Source organism: Balaenoptera ricei, chromosome 16, assembly GCF_028023285.1.
Source record: "Balaenoptera ricei isolate mBalRic1 chromosome 16, mBalRic1.hap2, whole genome shotgun sequence".
Lineage (NCBI taxonomy): Eukaryota > Metazoa > Chordata > Mammalia > Artiodactyla > Balaenopteridae > Balaenoptera > Balaenoptera ricei.
The window spans coordinates 101,762,387-101,782,337 of NC_082654.1; positions in this window are offsets into that span (position 1 = coordinate 101,762,387).

Genomic DNA, 19,951 nt, shown 5'->3' on the forward strand with positions numbered 1-19,951 from the left:
CCGGCACTGACACTTTCTCTAACTAAGGCCCTGAAACTACTCACAGCTCAGGCACTGACCCTGTCCCTAACTAGGCCCTGACACTACTCCCAACTCAGGCACAGACACTGTCCCTAACTAAGGCCCTGACATAACTCCCAAACCCGGCACTGACACTTTCTCTAACTAAGTCCCTGAAACTACTCACAACTCAGGCCCTGACACTGTTCCTAACTACTGGTCTCAGACTACTCCTATCTTAGGCCCTGACACTATTCCTAACACAGTCACTGACACTGTCCCTAACTAAGGTCCTGAGACTATTTCTACCTCAGACCCTGACACTGTCCATAACTTAGGCCATGTCACTACTCCCAACTCAGGCACTGACGCTGTTCCTAACTAAGGGTCTGACACTACTCCAAACTGAGACACTGACACTCTTCCAAATTAAGGCCTCGACACTACTCTTAACTCAGGCCCTGACACTGTCCATAATAAAGACCCTGACAAAAATCCCAACTTAGGCACTGACAATGTCCGTAACTAAGGCCCTGACACTATTCCCATCTCAGCCACTGACACTGTCCCTAACTATGGCCCTGACACTACTCCCAACGCAAGCACTGGTGCTGTCCCTAACTAAGGCACTGGCACTACTCCCAGCTCGCCCTGGTGCTGTCCCTAACTAAGGCTCTGACACTACTCCCAATTCAGGCAATGACAGTGTCCCTAACTGAGGCAATGACACTACTCCCAACTCAAGCACTAAGGCTCTGGATCATTGTGATGACAAGCGCCATGGAGCATTGTGATGACAAGGGCCATGGAGAATTGTGATGACGGGTCCTGGAGCATTGTGGCGACAAGGGCCATGGAGCATTTTGATTTCAGGTGTCATGGGGCATTGTGATGAAAGTGGTCATGGAGCACTGTGATTAAAGTGGTCATGGAACATTGTGATAAAAGTGGTTAGGTGGCATTGTGATGAAAAGTGCTATGGAGCATTGGGATGACAGGGGTCATGGAGCATTGTGATGACAAATGCGTGGAGATTTGTGATGACGAGGACCATGGAGCATTGAGATTATAAGGATCCTGCAGCATTGTGATGACAGGGGCCATGGAGCATTTTAATGACAAGGGACATGGAGCATTGTGATGACAGAAGTCATGGAGCATTGTGGTGACCAGCGGCATGGAGCATTGTGAAGAAAGGGGTACTGTAACATTGTGAAGAAAGGGTCAAGGAGCATTTTGATTACAAGGATCATGGAGCATTGTGATGACAAGGGTCATGGAGCATTGTGATGACAAGAGTCATGGAGACTTGTGATGACAGGGGGCATGGAGCTTTGTGATTTCACAGACATGTAGCATTTTAGACAAGGGTCATGGAGCATTGTGATGAAAGGGGTCATGGAGCATTGTGATGATAAGGGCATGGAGCATTGCGAGGACAATGGCATGTAGCATTGCGATGACAAAGGTCATGGAGCATTGTGATGACAGGGGTTATGGAGCATTGTGATGACAAGGGCGTGGAGCATTGTGATGACAGTGGTCATGGAACATTGTGACGATAAGGGCATCGAGCCGAGTTAGGGACAGTCTAGCGGCCTTGGGACTAAATTCAGTGCCTGAATTAGGCACAGCATAAGGTCTTTTGTTAGCTTAAGAGGTAGGACATTAGCTCGGGACAGGGTTAGGGTAAAGGCTTGGAATCGTGTCAGGAAATGACCTAAGGAGAGTGTGAAGACCTTTGTTACTGAGACTCTCAGGGACTTATTCAGAAGCAGTGTTAGGGCTTCAGGTAGGCACAGCATCAGGGCCTGACTTAGGGAGAGCGACAGGGCCTGAGTGAGGCCTAATGTCAGGCCCTTAGCTGGGGACACTGTCAGGAAACGACTTAGGAGCAGAACCAGTGCCTTTGTTGGATCAGCTTTAGGCTCTTAGTTAAAGACATGACCGGAGCCCAAGTTAGTCACAGCGTCAAGGCCTCAGTTAGGGAAAGCTTCAGGGTCTGAGTTACAGACAGCCTCAGGTCTTCGCTTAAAGACAGCGACAGGGCTTTCTTAGGGACAGTGTCAGGACCTTGGTGAGAAATGAGTCAGGATATTAGCTCAGGAGAGTGTCAGGATTTTAGTTATTGCTGGCAGCAGGGCCTATATTAAGGACAGATTCCGGGCCTTTGTTAGATTCAGTGTCATGGCCTTCGTTAGGAGTAGTCAGGGCCTTAGTTAGGGAGAGCATTAGGGTTTCAGTTAGCAGAAGATGCAGGAGATTATCTCGGGACAGAGTCAGGTCCCAGGCCAGAGATAGTGAAAGGAAATGACCAAGGGATAACGAGAAGACCTTAGTTATTGAGAGCATCAGGGCCTTAGTTAGCAGCAGCGTGAGCGCCTTAATCAGGACAAGCGCCAGGGCTTGATGTACGGACAGCGTCAGAGCCTAACTGAGGTACAGCAACAGGGCTTAAGTGAGGCCTATCTTTAGGGCCTGAGTAAGGGACAGTATCAGGGCATGACTTAGGAGCAGCATAAAGGCCTCTGTAGGATCAGCATTAGGGTCTTCGTTAAAGCTATTATCAGGGCCTCCGTTAGGGATAGCCTCAAGGCCTCACTTAGGGACAGTGTCAGGACTTACTTTGGGAAAGTTTCAGGCCCTTGGTAAGACATGGGTCAGGCTATTAGCTCAGGATAATATCAGGTGTTCAGATATTGACGGCAGCAGGGCCTTAGTTAGAGGCAGTGTCAGGGCCTAAGTTAGGCCTAGCATCAGAGACTTTGTTAGGTACAGTGTAAGGGACTGAGTTAGGAGTAGTGTCAGGGCCTTGCTTAGGGACAGTGTCAGGGTCTGATTTAGGTGTACTGTCTGAGACCTAGTTAGGGACAGTTTTAGGGCCTGAGTTAGGATTAGTGTCAAGGCCTTATTTAGGACCAGTTTTAGGGCTTTAGTTTGGACTAGCAACAAAGCCTTTGTTAAGTATCATGTCAGGGCCTCAGTTAGGTGTAGTGTCAGGGCCATTGTTAGGGACAGTAGGCGGGCCTGACTTAGGAGAAGTTCAGGGCCTTAGCCAGGGAAAGTGTCAGGGCCTTAGTTAGGGACATTATCAGGGCCTGAATTAGCAGTAGTGTCCAAAGTCCTTAGTGAGGAGAGTAAGGAGTAAGTCAGGACTCAGGCCCTGACACTGTTCTTAAGTAAGGCCCTGACATTACCTGGAACACAGGTCCTGATCTGATTCCTATCACAGGCGCTGATGTTGGAGTTAACTAAGGCCCTGACACTGGTCCTAACTAAAGCTGTGACACTACTCTTAACTCAGGCCCTGACACTGTCCCTAACAAAGCCTCTGACACTACTCCTAAATCAGGCTCTGACACTGTCCCTAACTAAGGCCCTGACATACACCTAACTCAGGCCCTGACACTGTCTCTAACTAAGTCCCTGATACTACTCCAAACTCAGCACTGACACTGTCACTAACTAAGGCCCTGACACTATTCATAGCTCACGCCCTAACACATCTCCTAAATCATGCCCTGACAATGTCCCTAACTAAGGCCCTGACACTACTCCTATCTCAAGCAATGACATTGTCCCTAACTTAGGCCCTGACTCTACTCCTGACTCAGGCACTGACACTGGCCCTAACTTAGGCCGTGATGCTACTCCTAACTAAGCAACTGACACTGTCCCTAACTAAGGCCCGGACATTACTCCTTACTCAGGCACTGACAATGTCACTAACTAAGGCCGTGACACTACTCCCAAAATAGGCATTGAGACTGTCCCTAAATACTCCCTGACAGTACTCCCAACTCAGGCACTGACACTGTCCCTAACTAAGGCCCTGACACTACTCCCAAACTAGGCACTGACATTGTCCCTAACTAAGGCCTTGACATTACTCTCAACTCAGGCACTAACACTTTCCCTAACTAAGGACTTGACACTACTCTTAACTCAGGCCCTGGCACAGTCCCTAACAAAGGCCTGCCACTACCCCCAACTCTGGCACTGAGAGTGTCCCTAACTACGGCCATCACACTACTCCTAACTCAGGCACTGACGCTGTCCCTAAGTAAGGCCCTGACACTACTCCCAACGCAGGCACTGACGCTGTCCCTTACTAAGTCTCTGACACTACTCCCAACACAGGCATTGACACTGTCCCTAACTAAGGCCCTCACACTACTACTTACTTAGGCATTGACACGCTACCTAACTAAGGCCCTGAGACTATTTCTACCTCAGACCCTGACACTGTCCCTAACGAAGGGCCTGATACTACTCCCAACACAGGCACTGACACACTCCCTAACTAAGGCCTTGACACTACTTTTAACTCATGCCCTGATGCTGTCCACAAAAAAGACCCTGAGACTATTCCCAACTCAGGCACTGACACTCTCCCTAACTAAGACCCTGACACTATTCCCGTCGCAGCCACTGACACTGTCCCTAATGCCCTGACACTACTTCCAACTCAGGCACTGACACTGTCCCTAACTAGGCCCTGACACTACTCCCAACTCAGGCCCTGACACTGTCCCTAACTCAGGCCCTGACATAACTCCCAACTCCGGCACTGACACTTTCTCTAACTAAGGCCCTGAAACTACTCCCAACTCAGGCACTGACCCTGTCCCTAACTAGGACCCGACACTACTGCCAACTCAGGCACTGACACTGTCCCTATCTAAGGCCCTGACATAACTCCCAACTCCGGCACTGACACTTTCCCTAACTAAGGCCCTGAAACTACTCACAACTCAGGCACTGACCCTGTCCCTAACTAGGCCCTGACACTACTCCCAACTCAGGCACTGACACTGTCCCTAACTAAGGCCCTGACATAACTCCCAAACCCGGCACTGACACTTTCTCTAACTAAGGCCCTGAAGCTACTCACAACTCAGGCCCTGACACTGTTCCTAACTACCGGTCTCAGACTACTCCTAACTTAGGCCCTGACACTATTCCTAACACAGTCACTGACACTGTCCCTAACTAAGGTCCTGAGACTATTTCTACCTCAGACCCTGACACTGTCCATAACTTAGGCCATGTCACTACTCCCAACTCAGGCACTGACGCTGTTCCTAACTAAGGGTCTGACACTACTCCAAACTGAGACACTGACACTCTTCCAAATTAAGGCCTTGACACTACTCTTAACTCAGGCCCTGACACTGTCCATAATAAAGACCCTGACAAAAATCCCAACTTAGGCACTGACAATGTCCGTAACTAAGGCCCTGACACTATTCCCATCTCAGCCACTGACACTGTCCCTAACTATGGCCCTGACACTACTCCCAACGCAAGCACTGGTGCTGTCCCTAACTAAGGCACTGGCACTACTCCCAGCTCGCCCTGGCGCTGTCCCTAACTAAGACTCTGACACTACTCCCAATTCAGGCAATGACAGTGTCCCTAACTGAGGCAATGATACTACTCCCAACTCAAGCACTAAGGCTCTGGATCATTGTGATGACAAGCGCCATGGAGCATTGTGATGACAAGGGCCATGGAGAATTGTGATGACGGGTCCTGGAGCATTGTGGCGACAAGGGCCATGGAGCATTTTGATTTCAGGTGTCATGGGGCATTGTGATGAAAGTGGTCATGGAGCACTGTGATTAAAGTGGTCATGGAACATTGTGATAAAAGTGGTTAGGTAGCATTGTGATGAAAAGTGCTATGGAGCATTGGGATGACAGGGGTCATGGAGCATTGTGATGACAAATGCGTGGAGATTTGTGATGACGAGGACCATGGAGCATTGAGATTATAAGGATCCTGCAGCATTGTGATGACAGGGGCCATGGAGCATTTTAATGACAAGGGACATGGAGCATTGTGATGACAGAAGTCATGGAGCATTGTGGTGACCAGCGGCATGGAGCATTGTGAAGAAAGGGGTACTGTAACATTGTGAAGAAAGGGTCAAGGAGCATTTTGATTACAAGGATCATGGAGCATTGTGATGACAAGGGTCATGGAGCATTGTGATGACAAGAGTCATGGAGACTTGTGATGACAGGGGGCATGGAGCTTTGTGATTTCACAGACATGTAGCATTTTAGACAAGGGTCATGGAGCATTGTGATGAAAGGGGTCATGGAGCATTGTGATGATAAGGGCATGGAGCATTGCGAGGACAATGGCATGTAGCATTGCGATGACAAAGGTCATGGAGCATTGTGATGACAGGGGTTATGGAGCATTGTGATGACAAGGGCGTGGAGCATTGTGATGACAGTGGTCATGGAACATTGTGACGATAAGGGCATCGAGCCGAGTTAGGGACAGTCTAGCGGCCTTGGGACTAAATTCAGTGCCTGAATTAGGCACAGCATAAGGTCTTTTGTTAGCTTAAGAGGTAGGACATTAGCTCGGGACAGGGTTAGGGTAAAGGCTTGGAATCGTGTCAGGAAATGACCTAAGGAGAGTGTGAAGACCTTTGTTACTGAGACTCTCAGGGACTTATTCAGAAGCAGTGTTAGGGCTTCAGGTAGGCACAGCATCAGGGCCTGACTTAGGGAGAGCGACAGGGCCTGAGTGAGGCCTAATGTCAGGCCCTTAGCTGGGGACACTGTCAGGAAATAACTTAGGAGCAGAACCAGTGCCTTTGTTGGATCAGCTTTAGGCTCTTAGTTAAAGACATGACCGGAGCCCAAGTTAGTCACAGCGTCAAGGTCTCAGTTAGGGAAAGCTTCAGGGTCTGAGTTACAGACAGCCTCAGGTCTTCACTTAAAGACAGCGACAGGGCTTTCTTAGGGTCAGTGTCAGGACCTTGGTTAGAAATGAGTCAGGATATTAGCTCAGGAGAGTGTCAGGATTTTAGTTATTGCTGGCAGCAGGGCCTATATTAAGGACAGATTCCGGGCCTTTGTTAGATTCAGTGTCATGGCCTTCGTTAGGAGTAGTCAGGGCCTTAGTTAGGGAGAGCATTAGGGTTTCAGTTAGCAGAAGATGCAGGAGATTATCTCGGGACAGAGTCAGGTCCCAGGCCAGAGATAGTGAAAGGAAATGACCAAGGGATAACGAGAAGACCTTAGTTATTGAGAGCATCAGGGCCTTAGTTAGCAGCAGCGTGAGAGCCTTAATCAGGACCAGCGCCAGGACTTGATGTACGGACAGCGTCAGAGCCTAACTGAGGTACAGCAACAGGGCCTAAGTGAGGCCTATCTTTAGGGCCTGAGTAAGGGACAGTATCAGGGCATGACTTAGGAGCAGCATAAAGGCCTCTGTAGGATCAGCATTAGGGTCTTCGTTAAAGCTATTATCAGGGCCTCCGTTAGGGATAGCCTCAAGGCCTCACTTAGGGACAGTGTCAGGACTTACTTTGGGAAAGTTTCAGGCCCTTGGTAAGACATGGGTCAGGCTATTAGCTCAGGATAATATCAGGTGTTCAGATATTGACGGCAGCAGGGCCTTAGTTAGAGGCAGTGTCAGGGCCTAAGTTAGGCCTAGCATCAGAGACTTTGTTAGGTACAGTGTAAGGGACTGAGTTAGGAGTAGTGTCAGGGCCTTGCTTAGGGACAGTGTCAGGGTCTGATTTAGGTGTACTGTCTGAGACCTAGTTAGGGACAGTTTTAGGGCCTGAGTTAGGATTAGTGTCAAGGCCTTATTTAGGACCAGTTTTAGGGCTTTAGTTTGGACTAGCAACAAAGCCTTTGTTAAGTATCATGTCAGGGCCTCAGTTAGGTGTAGTGTCAGGGCCATTGTTAGGGACAGTAGGCGGGCCTGACTTAGGAGAAGTTCAGGGCCTTAGCCAGGGAAAGTGTCAGGGCCTTAGTTAGGGACATTATCAGGGCCTGAATTAGCAGTAGTGTCCAAAGTCCTTAGTGAGGAGAGTAAGGAGTAAGTCAGGACTCAGGCCCTGACACTGTTCTTAAGTAAGGCCCTGACATTACCTGGAACACAGGTCCTGATCTGATTCCTATCACAGGCGCTGATGTTGGAGTTAACTAAGGCCCTGACACTGGTCCTAACTAAAGCTGTGACACTACTCTTAACTCAGGCCCTGACACTGTCCCTAACAAAGCCTCTGACACTACTCCTAAATCAGGCTCTGACACTGTCCCTAACTAAGGCCCTGACATACACCTAACTCAGGCCCTGACACTGTCTCTAACTAAGTCCCTGATACTACTCCAAACTCAGCACTGACACTGTCACTAACTAAGGCCCTGACACTATTCATAGCTCACGCCCTAACACATCTCCTAAATCATGCCCTGACAATGTCCCTAACTAAGGCCCTGACACTACTCCTATCTCAAGCAATGACATTGTCCCTAACTTAGGCCCTGACTCTACTCCTGACTCAGGCACTGACACTGGCCCTAACTTAGGCCGTGATGCTACTCCTAACTAAGCAACTGACACTGTCCCTAACTAAGGCCCGGACATTACTCCTTACTCAGGCACTGACAATGTCACTAACTAAGGCCGTGACACTACTCCCAAAATAGGCATTGAGACTGTCCCTAAATACTCCCTGACAGTACTCCCAACTCAGGCACTGACACTGTCCCTAACTAAGGCCCTGACACTACTCCCAAACTAGGCACTGACATTGTCCCTAACTAAGGCCTTGACATTACTCTCAACTCAGGCACTAACACTTTCCCTAACTAAGGACTTGACACTACTCTTAACTCAGGCCCTGGCACAGTCCCTAACAAAGGCCTGCCACTACCCCCAACTCTGGCACTGAGAGTGTCCCTAACTACGGCCATCACACTACTCCTAACTCAGGCACTGACGCTGTCCCTAAGTAAGGCCCTGACACTACTCCCAACGCAGGCACTGACGCTGTCCCTTACTAAGTCTCTGACACTACTCCCAACACAGGCATTGACACTGTCCCTAACTAAGGCCCTCACACTACTACTTACTTAGGCATTGACACGCTACCTAACTAAGGCCCTGAGACTATTTCTACCTCAGACCCTGACACTGTCCCTAACGAAGGGCCTGATACTACTCCCAACACAGGCACTGACACACTCCCTAACTAAGGCCTTGACACTACTTTTAACTCATGCCCTGATGCTGTCCACAAAAAAGACCCTGAGACTATTCCCAACTCAGGCACTGACACTCTCCCTAACTAAGACCCTGACACTATTCCCGTCGCAGCCACTGACACTGTCCCTAATGCCCTGACACTACTTCCAACTCAGGCACTGACACTGTCCCTAACTAGGCCCTGACACTACTCCCAACTCAGGCCCTGACACTGTCCCTAACTCAGGCCCTGACATAACTCCCAACTCCGGCACTGACACTTTCTCTAACTAAGGCCCTGAAACTACTCCCAACTCAGGCACTGACCCTGTCCCTAACTAGGACCCGACACTACTGCCAACTCAGGCACTGACACTGTCCCTATCTAAGGCCCTGACATAACTCCCAACTCCGGCACTGACACTTTCCCTAACTAAGGCCCTGAAACTACTCACAACTCAGGCACTGACCCTGTCCCTAACTAGGCCCTGACACTACTCCCAACTCAGGCACTGACACTGTCCCTAACTAAGGCCCTGACATAACTCCCAAACCCGGCACTGACACTTTCTCTAACTAAGGCCCTGAAGCTACTCACAACTCAGGCCCTGACACTGTTCCTAACTACCGGTCTCAGACTACTCCTAACTTAGGCCCTGACACTATTCCTAACACAGTCACTGACACTGTCCCTAACTAAGGTCCTGAGACTATTTCTACCTCAGACCCTGACACTGTCCATAACTTAGGCCATGTCACTACTCCCAACTCAGGCACTGACGCTGTTCCTAACTAAGGGTCTGACACTACTCCAAACTGAGACACTGACACTCTTCCAAATTAAGGCCTTGACACTACTCTTAACTCAGGCCCTGACACTGTCCATAATAAAGACCCTGACAAAAATCCCAACTTAGGCACTGACAATGTCCGTAACTAAGGCCCTGACACTATTCCCATCTCAGCCACTGACACTGTCCCTAACTATGGCCCTGACACTACTCCCAACGCAAGCACTGGTGCTGTCCCTAACTAAGGCACTGGCACTACTCCCAGCTCGCCCTGGCGCTGTCCCTAACTAAGACTCTGACACTACTCCCAATTCAGGCAATGACAGTGTCCCTAACTGAGGCAATGATACTACTCCCAACTCAAGCACTAAGGCTCTGGATCATTGTGATGACAAGCGCCATGGAGCATTGTGATGACAAGGGCCATGGAGAATTGTGATGACGGGTCCTGGAGCATTGTGGCGACAAGGGCCATGGAGCATTTTGATTTCAGGTGTCATGGGGCATTGTGATGAAAGTGGTCATGGAGCACTGTGATTAAAGTGGTCATGGAACATTGTGATAAAAGTGGTTAGGTAGCATTGTGATGAAAAGTGCTATGGAGCATTGGGATGACAGGGGTCATGGAGCATTGTGATGACAAATGCGTGGAGATTTGTGATGACGAGGACCATGGAGCATTGAGATTATAAGGATCCTGCAGCATTGTGATGACAGGGGCCATGGAGCATTTTAATGACAAGGGACATGGAGCATTGTGATGACAGAAGTCATGGAGCATTGTGGTGACCAGCGGCATGGAGCATTGTGAAGAAAGGGGTACTGTAACATTGTGAAGAAAGGGTCAAGGAGCATTTTGATTACAAGGATCATGGAGCATTGTGATGACAAGGGTCATGGAGCATTGTGATGACAAGAGTCATGGAGACTTGTGATGACAGGGGGCATGGAGCTTTGTGATTTCACAGACATGTAGCATTTTAGACAAGGGTCATGGAGCATTGTGATGAAAGGGGTCATGGAGCATTGTGATGATAAGGGCATGGAGCATTGCGAGGACAATGGCATGTAGCATTGCGATGACAAAGGTCATGGAGCATTGTGATGACAGGGGTTATGGAGCATTGTGATGACAAGGGCGTGGAGCATTGTGATGACAGTGGTCATGGAACATTGTGACGATAAGGGCATCGAGCCGAGTTAGGGACAGTCTAGCGGCCTTGGGACTAAATTCAGTGCCTGAATTAGGCACAGCATAAGGTCTTTTGTTAGCTTAAGAGGTAGGACATTAGCTCGGGACAGGGTTAGGGTAAAGGCTTGGAATCGTGTCAGGAAATGACCTAAGGAGAGTGTGAAGACCTTTGTTACTGAGACTCTCAGGGACTTATTCAGAAGCAGTGTTAGGGCTTCAGGTAGGCACAGCATCAGGGCCTGACTTAGGGAGAGCGACAGGGCCTGAGTGAGGCCTAATGTCAGGCCCTTAGCTGGGGACACTGTCAGGAAATAACTTAGGAGCAGAACCAGTGCCTTTGTTGGATCAGCTTTAGGCTCTTAGTTAAAGACATGACCGGAGCCCAAGTTAGTCACAGCGTCAAGGTCTCAGTTAGGGAAAGCTTCAGGGTCTGAGTTACAGACAGCCTCAGGTCTTCACTTAAAGACAGCGACAGGGCTTTCTTAGGGTCAGTGTCAGGACCTTGGTTAGAAATGAGTCAGGATATTAGCTCAGGAGAGTGTCAGGATTTTAGTTATTGCTGGCAGCAGGGCCTATATTAAGGACAGATTCCGGGCCTTTGTTAGATTCAGTGTCATGGCCTTCGTTAGGAGTAGTCAGGGCCTTAGTTAGGGAGAGCATTAGGGTTTCAGTTAGCAGAAGATGCAGGAGATTATCTCGGGACAGAGTCAGGTCCCAGGCCAGAGATAGTGAAAGGAAATGACCAAGGGATAACGAGAAGACCTTAGTTATTGAGAGCATCAGGGCCTTAGTTAGCAGCAGCGTGAGAGCCTTAATCAGGACCAGCGCCAGGACTTGATGTACGGACAGCGTCAGAGCCTAACTGAGGTACAGCAACAGGGCCTAAGTGAGGCCTATCTTTAGGGCCTGAGTAAGGGACAGTATCAGGGCATGACTTAGGAGCAGCATAAAGGCCTCTGTAGGATCAGCATTAGGGTCTTCGTTAAAGCTATTATCAGGGCCTCCATTATGGATAGCCTCAAGGCCTCACTTAGGGACAGCGTCAGGGCTTACTTTGGGAAAGTTTCAGGCCCTTGGTAAGACATGGGTCAGGCTATTAGCTCAGGATAATATCAGGTGTTCAGATATTGACGGCAGCAGGGCCGTAGTTAGAGGCAGTGTCAGGGCCTAAGTTAGGACTAGCATCAGAGACTTTGTTAGGTACAGTGTCAGTGAATGAGTTAGGTGTAGTGTCAGAGCCTTAGTTGGGGACAGTGTCAGGGCCTGCATTAGGACGAGCCTCCAGGCCTCAGTTAGGGACAGGTTCACGGCCTCGGACCTAAATTCAGGGCCTCATTTAGGGACAGAATCAGGGATTTAGCTAGCATAAGGGGATCTACAGCTGAAAGCAACCTGAACACCACCACAAGCAGATGCAGAAGTGAACCATACACGCTCCTATGAAGGAATATCCCACAGCAGTTGAGTACATTTTGTTTAAAGTTAGTAACACTATAAAAATTATGTTTTGAAGAAAACTATATTCAGAAGATGAAAGAATCTCGTTCTAAAGAATCTCTTTAGCTAATCTCGACATTAGCTAAAGAGAAGGTTAGGTTAAGGTCTAGGGAGAGTGTCAGGAAATGACCTAGGGATAGTGTCAAGACCTTAGTTACTTAGCACATCAGGACCTAATTTAGGAGCAGTGAGTGTCAGGGCTTCGGGTAGGAACAGCGTCAGAGCCTGACTTAGGGAGTGGGACAGGGCCTGAGTGAGGCCTAGCATCAGGGCCTTAGCTAGAGACAGTGTCAGGGCATGACTTAGGAGCAGCCTAAGAGCCCCGGTAGGATCAGCCTCAGGGGCTATGTGAAAGATATTATCAGGGCCTCTGTTAGGGACAGCCTCAAGGCCTCACTTAGAGACAGCATCAGGGCTTCCTTAGGGACAGTTTCAGGACCTTGGTAAGAGATGGGTCAAGAAATTAGCTCAGGATAGTGTCAGGACTTTAGATACTGACGGCAGCAGGGCCTTAGTTAGGGACAGTGTCAGGCCCTGAATTAGGACGAACATCGAGGCCTTAGGTACGGACAGGGTCACAGCCTCGAGAGTAATTTTAGGCCCTTAGTTAAGGACAGCAGCAGGGCTGTAGTTAGCATAAGAGGCACGACATTTGCTAGGGACAGGGTCAGGTTATGGTCTAGGGATAGTGTCAGGAAAGGACCTAAGCATAGTGTCAAAACCTTAGTTACTGAGAGTATCAGATCCTTATTTAGAACCAGTGTCAGGGCTTCAGGTAGGGACAGCATCAGAGCCTGACTTAGGGAGAGCGACAGGGCCTGAGTGAGGCCTAGCGTCTGGCCCTTAGCTGAGGATACTGTCAGGGTATGACTTAGGAACAGAATCAGCGCCTCTGTTGGATCAGCCTTAGCGTCTTTGTTACAGATATGATCAGGGCCTGACTTAGTCACAGCTTCAAGGCCTCAGTTAGGGAAAGCTTCAGGACCTGAGTTAGGGACAGCCTCAGTTCTTAACATAGGGACAGCGACAGGGCTTTCTTAGGGACAGTGTCAGCACCTTGGTTAGAAATATGTCAGGATATTAGCTCAGGCTAGTGTCCAGTTTTTAGTTATTGCTGACAGCAGGGCCTATATTAGGGGCAAATTCTGAGCCTTACTTAGAGACAGTGTCAGGGCCTGAGTTAGGACTAGCATCAGAGCCCTTGTAAAGTACAGTGTCAGGGACTGAGTTAGGTGTAGTGTCAGGGCTTTAGTTAGGGACAGTGTCAGCGCCTCAGTTAGGATGAGCCTCCAACCTCAGTTAGGGACAGGTTGACGGCCTCGGGACTAATTTCAGGCTCTTAGTTAGAGACAGCATCAGGGATTTACTTAGCATAAGAGGCTCGACAATAGCTAAAGACAAGTTTAGGTTAAGATCTAGGGATAGTGTCAGGAAATGACCTAGGGATAGTGTCAAGACCATAGCTAATTAGAGCATCAGTGCCTAATTTAGGCCCAGTGTCCGGGCTTCAGGTAGGGACAGAGTCTTAGCCTGACGTAGGGAGAGCGACAGGGCCTGAGTGATGCCTAGAGTCAGGGCCTTAGCTACGGACAGCGTCAGGGCATGACATAGGATCAACATAAGGGTCTCTGTAAGATCAGCATTAGAGTTTAGTTAAAGACATTATCAGGACCTCTGTGAGGGACAGCCACAGGGCCTCAATTAGCGACAGTGTCAGGGCTAACGTTGGGAGAGTTTCAGGACCTTGGTAAGACATGGGTCAGGATATTAGCTCAGGATAATGTCAGGACTTTAGATATTGATGGTAGCAGCGCCTACGTTAGGGAAAGTTTCAAGGCGTTAGTTAGGAGTAGAGGGCCTCTGATAGGTCCAGTGTCAGATCCTCAGTTAGCAATAGTGTTAGGGCCTTAGTTAGGGACAGTGTCAGGGCCGGATGTAGGGCGAGCATCTAGGCCTTAGTTCGGGACAGTTTCATGGTCTTGGGACTAAATTCAGTGCCTGAGGTAGGCACAGCCTAAGGGCTTCAGTTAGCATAAGAGGCAGGACATTAGCTAGTGACCGTGTCAGTTTAACATCTAGGGATAGTGTCAGGAAATGACCTAAGGAAAGTGTGAAGACCTTTGTTACGGAGACTCTCAGGGCCTTATTCAGAACCAGTGTTAGGGCTTCAGGTAGGGAGAGCATCAGAGCCTGACTTAGGGAGAGCGTTAGGGTCTGAGTGAGGCCTAGCATCAGACACTTAGTGGGGGACACTATCGGGGCATGACTTAGGAGCAGCATCAGGGCTTCTGTTGGATCAGCCTTAGGGTCTTAGTTAAAGACATGATCAGGGTCTGAGTTAGTCACAGCATCAAGGCCTGAGTTAGGTAGGGAAAGCTTCAGGGCCTCACTTAGGGACAGCGTCAGGGCTTACTTTGGGACAGTTTCAGGACCTTGGTAAGACATGGGTCAGGTTATTAGCTCCGGATAATGTCAGGACTTTAGATGTTGATGGCAGCAGCCCTTAGTTAGAGACAGTGTCAGGCCCTGAGTTACGACTAGCATCAGAGCCTTTGTTAGATACAATGTACGGGACTGAATTAGGAGTAGAGTCAGGGCCTTAGTTAGTGACAGTGTCAGGGCCTGACTTAGGGAGAGCGACAGGGCCTGAGTGAGGCTTAGCATCAGGCCCTTAGCTGGGCACACTTTCAGGGCATGACTTTGGAGCAGCATCAGCGTCTTTGCTGGATCAGCATTAAGGTCTTCGTTAGGTACATGATCAGGGCCTGAATTAGTCACAGCTTCAAGGCTTCAGTTCAGGAAAGCTTCAGGGCCTGAGTTAGGGACAGCCTCAGGTCTTCACTTAGGGACAGCATCAGGGCTTACTTTGGGACAGTTTCAGGACCTTGGAAAGACATAGGTCAGGATTTTAGCTCAGGATAATGTCAGGACTTTTGATAGTGATGGCAGCAGGGTCTTAGTTACAGACGGTTTCAGGGCCTGAGTTAGGCCTAGCATCAGAGACTTTGTTAGGTACAGTGTAAGGGACTGAGTTAAGAGTAGTGTCAGGGCCTTGCTTAGGGACAGTGTCAGGGTCTGATTTAGGTGTACTGTCTGAGACCTAGTTAGGGACAGTGCTAGGGCCTGAGTTAGGATTAGTGTCAAGGCCTTATTTAGGACCAATTTCAGGGCCTTAGTTTGGACTAGCATCAGAGCCATTGTTAGGAATCGTATGAGGGCCTGAGTTAGGCATACTATCAGGGCCTTAGTTAGGGACAGTTTTAGGGCCTGAGTTAGGATTAGTGTCAAGGCCTTATTTAGGACCAATTTTAGGGCTTTAGTTTGGACTAGCAACAAAGCCTTTGTTAGGTATCATGTCGGGGCGTCAGGTAGGTGTAGTGTCAGGGCCATTGTTAGGGACAGTATGAGGGCCTGACTTAGGAGAAGTTCAGGGCCTTAGCCAAGGAAAGTGTCAGGACCTTAGTTAGGGACAATATCAGGGCCTGAATTAGCAGTAGTGTCCAAAGTCCTTAGTGAGGAGAGTAAGGAGTAAGTCAGGACTCAGGCCCTGACACTGTTCTTAAATAAGGCCCTGACATTACCTGGAACACAGGTCCTGATCTGATTCCTATCATAGGCGCTGATGTTGGACTTAACTAAGGCCCTGACACTGGTCCTAACTAAAGCTGTGACACTACTCTTAACTCAGGCCCTGACACTGTCCCTAACAAAGCCTCTGACACTACTCCTAAATCAGGCACTGACACAGTCCCTAACTAAGGCCCTGACATACACCTAACTCAGGCCCTGACACTGTCTCTATCTAAGGCCCTGATACTACTCCAAACTCAGCACTGACACTGTCACTAACTAAGGCCCTGACACTCTTCATAGCTCACGCCCTAACACAACTCCTAAATCATGCCCTGACAATGTCCCTAACTAAGGCCCTGACACTACTCCTATCTCAAGCAATGACACTGTCCTTAACTTAAGCCCTGACTCTACTCCTGACTCAGGCACTGACACTACTCCTAACTAAGCAACTGACACTGTCCCTAACTAAGGCTCGGACACTACTCCTTACTCAGGCACTGACAATGTCACTAACTACGGCCGTGACACTACTCCCAAAATAGGCACTGAGACTGTCCCGAAATACGCCCTGACAGTACTCCCAAATCAGGCACTGACACTGTCCCTAAGGCCCTAACACTACTCCCAAACTAGGCACTGACTTTGTCCCTAACTAAAGCCTTGACATTACTCTCAACTCAGGCACTAACACTGTCCCTAACTAAGGACTTGACGCTACTCTTAACTCACGCCCTGGCACAGTCTCTAACAAAGACCTGCCACTACCCCCAACTCTGGCACTGAGAGTGTCCCTAACTACGGCCATCACACTACTCCTTACTCAGTCACTGACGCTGTCCCTAAGTAAGGCCTTGACACTACTCCCAACACAGGCATTGACACTGTCCCTAACTAAGGCCCTCACACTACTAATTACTTAGGCACTGACACGCTACCTAACTAAGGCCCTGAGAGTACTTCTACCTCAGACCCTGACACTGTCCCTAACGAAGGGCCTGATACTACTCCCAACACAGGCACTGACACTCTCCCTAACTAAGGCCTTGACACTACTTTTAACTCATGCCCTGATGCTGTCCCCAAAAAAGACCCTGAGACTATTCCCAACTCAGGCACTGACACTCTCCCTAACTAAGACCCTGACACTACTCCCATCGCAGCCACTGACACTGTCCCTAATGCCCTGACACTACTTCCAACTCAGGCACTGACACTCTCCATAACTAGGCCCTGACACTAGTCACAACTCAGGCACTGACACTGTCCCTAACTAAGGCCCTGACATAATTCCCAACTCCGGCACTGACACTTTCTCTAACTAAGGCCCTGAAACTACTCACAACTCAGGCATTGACCCTGTTCCTAACTAGGCCCTGACACTACTCCCAACTCACGCACTTACACTGTCCCTAACTAAGGCCCTGACATAACTCCCAACTCCAGCACTGACACTTTCTCTAACTAAGGCCCTGAAAGTACTCACAACTCAGGCCCTGACACTGTTCCTAACTACCGGTCTCAGACTACTCCTAACTTAGGCCCTGACACTATTCCTAACACAGTCACTGACACTGTCCCTAACTAAGGTCCTGAGACTATTCCTAACTCAGACCCTGACACTGTCCATAAGTTAAGCCATGTCACTACTCCCAACTCAGGCACTGATGCTGTTAATAACTAAGGGTCTGACACTACTCCAAACTGAGACACTGACACTCTTCCAAATTAAGACCTTGACACTACTCTTATCTCAGGACCTGACACTGTCCATAATAAAGACCCTGACAAAAATCCCAACTTAGGCACTGACAATGTCCGTAACTAAGGCCCTGACACTATTCCCATCTCAGCCACTGACACTGTCCCTAACTATGGCCCTGACACTACTCCCAATGCAAGCACTGGCGCTGTCTCTAACTAAGGCACTGGCACTACTCCCAATTCAGGCAATGACAGTGTCCCTATCTGAGGCAATGATACTACTCCCAACTCAAGCACTAAGGCTCTGGATCATTGTGATGACAAGCGCCATGGAGCATTGTGATGACAAGGGCCATGGAGAATTGTGATGACGGGTCCTGGAGCATTGTGGTGACAAGGGCCATGGAGCATTTTGATTACAGGGGTCACGGGGCATTGTGATGAAAGTGGTCATGGAGCACTGTGATTAAAGTGGTCATGGAACATTGTGATAAAAGTGGTCATGTAGCATTGTGATGAAAAGTGCTATGGAGCATTGGGATGACAGGGGTCATGGAGCATTGTGATGACAAATGCGTGGAGATTTGTGATGACGAGGACCATGGAGCATTGAGATTATAAACATCATGCAGCATTGTGATGACAGGGGCCATGGAGCATTTTAATGACAAGAGACATGGAGCATTGTGATGACAGAAGTCATGGAGCATTGTGGTGACCAGCGGCATGGAGCATTGTGAAGAAAGGGGTACTGTAACATTGTGAAGAAAGGGTCAAGGAGCATTTTGATTACAAGGATCATGGAGCATTGTGATGACAAGGGTCATGGAGCATTGTGATGACAAGAGTCATGGAGACTTGTGATGACAGGGGGCATGGAGCTTTGTGATTTCATAGACATGTAGCATTTGAGACAATGGTCATGGAGCATTGTGATGAAAGGGGTCATGGAGCATTGTGATGATAAGGGCATGGAGCATTGTGATGACAATGGCATGTAGCATTGCGATGACAAAGGTCATGGAGCATTGTGATGACAGGGGTTATGGAGCATTGTGATGACAAGGGCGTGGAGCATTGTGATGACAGTGGTCATGGAACATTGTGACGATAAGGGCATCGAGCCGAGTTAGGGACAGTCTAGCGGCCTTGGGACTAAATTCAGTGCCTGAATTAGGCACAGCATAAGGTCTTTTGTTAGCTTAAGAGGTAGGACATTAGCTCGGGACAGGTTTAGGGTAAAGGCTTGGAATCGTGTCAGGAAATGACCTAAGGATAGTGTGAAGACCTTTGTTACGGAGACTCTCAGGGACTTATTCAGAAGCAGCGTTAGGGCTTCAGGTAGGCACAGCATCAGGGCCTGACTTAGGGAGAGCGACAGGGCCTGAGTGAGGCCTAATGTCAGGCCCTTAGCTGGGGACACTGTCAGGGAATGACTTAGGAGCAGCATCAGTGCCTTTGTTGGATCAGCTTTAGGCTCTTAGTTAAAGACATGACCGGAGCCCAAGTTAGTCACAGCGTCAAGGTCTCAGTTAGGGAAAGCTTCAGGGTCTGAGTTACAGACAGCCTCAGGTCTTCACTTAAAGACAGCGACAGGGCTTTCTTAGGGTCAGTGTCAGGACCTTGGTTAGAAATGAGTCAGGATATTAGCTCAGGAGAGTGTCAGGATTTTAGTTATTGCTGGCAGCAGGACCTATATTAAGGACAGATTCCGGGCCTTTGTTAGTTTCAGTGTCATGGCCTTCGTTAGGAGTAGTCAGGGCCTTAGTTAGGGAGAGCATTAGGGTTTCAGTTAGCAGAAGATGCAGGAGATTATCTCGGGACAGAGTCAGGTCCCAGGCCAGAGATAGTGAAAGGAAATGACCAAGGGATAACGAGAAGACCTTAGTTATTGAGAGCATCAGGGCCTTAGTTAGCAGCAGCGTGAGAGCCTTAATCAGGACCAGCGCCAGGACTTGATGTACGGACAGCGTCAGAGCCTAACTGAGGTACAGCAACAGGGCCTAAGTGAGGCCTATCTTTAGGGCCTGAGTAAGGGACAGTATCAGGGCATGACTTAGGAGCAGCATAAAGGCCTCTGTAGGATCAGCATTAGGGTCTTCGTTAAAGCTATTATCAGGGCCTCCATTATGGATAGCCTCAAGGCCTCACTTAGGGACAGCGTCAGGGCTTACTTTGGGAAAGTTTCAGG